Here is a 1,560-nt window from a genome sequence, read left to right on the forward strand (position 1 = left end):
TCCAACTTTCTGCATCATCGTGCTCGTGGTTATATTTTTCCTTCTTCTTTATGGTATTTTTGTCTTCATCGGAAAGCTCTCCTTCTCCATAGTATTTTATTTACATTAGATTAATTGAAAATACAAGGAAACAACACTAGATTCCAGTTTTAAAAACTTTAAATATCATTTTTGAGTTGTTATATTTACAAATTTATATGGATTTTGAAAATTATTATATGTATTTATCGTCCCCATAACATAAAATTTCTGAATCAATTTCATTATAATTTTTTTTTTAAAGTCAATTTCATTATAATTTGAACCATAGTTATAGACTTTGTTTAAAAACAATATATACACGTTCAAAGTAATTTGATTGGTACATATTTTTTCGCGGAGTCTGTTGCTTGCATCACGTGCAGAGACTGTTACAGCTACCTCTTTATATATCCTTGAAATCCTCACTTTCCTCATCACTTATTTGGATACAAGGGTTTCTTTCTCTTTTCTGGTAAACCTTAGAAACCCTGCACTGTGCGCCGCCGCCTCTGTTTCTGTTTACATATCTATCAAATCTCTCTGATCTGATGATGTAGCCAGACACACTAACAAACGTGAGCATGCCTTCTTCTCTCTTTTTTAATATTTACTCATTTTTATATTTCTTCTTATAATTCATTCCATTACTTTGTAAATAGGCTCTGCTAAGCTGTGCTATATACTCCACTTTCATCGCTAGGCTACCAAACATGTGCACGAAGATTCGGGGCAGTCCTCCAATGGATCAGGGATCTGATCTCGTGGAAGTGTTCGATGAGGTTAACTTGCTTTTTATCTCTCGGTCAACCTCTCCATCAAATGTGATTTCCTTGATTAATTGTGTCACAAGATCTCTGTCTTAACGGTGACATTGATCTATTGTTGCACATAATAAGTATTAGCATAAAAGTCATAGCATTAGTATAAAATTGTTAGATAATTTTGCTATTGACTATTTTGAGGCTCACGCTTTTCAGATGAGATAAAATCTAAAAGCTTATTATTATTTTTTATTATCCACGAGTTTGAATCATAAGATTAGTTCTATTAGATAGTTCATACAGTTGCATGAGTTTAATTTCCATCATGATGTATTGCAATTCATCGTTGTCCTCGGTACTAAAGCAATGTTAGTGACCAAATGGATGTTAAGTTTGAGTTTGTAATGCTTACATTGTGTAAGCCGTTTGTAATATGTTTCTAAGATTCTCTTATCCTAAGAAATATCATGGTAGTTAGATAGACGGATGACTTTGTTACACTAGCATGATAAATTATTTCTTATTTTTAATTTTAATCAAACATTTAGTTTTTACTCATGAAAATATATGTGAAAACCCCTAATATTTTCTTTAGAATTTTGTAGTCAAGGGGCTCTGAATCACTTAACACTTCTGAGTTATATACATATGATAAAGACTTGGAAAGTTAGTAAGATGAAAATATGATAAAATTCTTTTTGAATTTATTTTTTGTTTTTTCTTCACGACTTATTTAAAGATAGTGTCATTCGCAAAATTTTGAGAGCTGAGTTATCTA

General features: G+C 31.2%; 1 long non-coding RNA gene across 1 annotated transcript; it reads left to right on the plus strand.

Annotated features, from left to right (window-relative positions):
• Positions 1 to 457: 457 nt before the first annotated feature.
• LOC130723494 (uncharacterized) lies at positions 458 to 1,265 on the plus strand. Its single transcript, XR_009014294.1, has 2 exons — positions 458 to 596; positions 681 to 1,265. It is a non-coding gene; the product is annotated as an uncharacterized LOC130723494 (long non-coding RNA).
• The last annotated feature ends 295 nt before the right edge of the window (positions 1,266 to 1,560 follow it).

This window comes from Lotus japonicus, chromosome 6 (genome assembly GCF_012489685.1).
Source record: "Lotus japonicus ecotype B-129 chromosome 6, LjGifu_v1.2".
NCBI lineage: Eukaryota > Viridiplantae > Streptophyta > Magnoliopsida > Fabales > Fabaceae > Lotus > Lotus japonicus.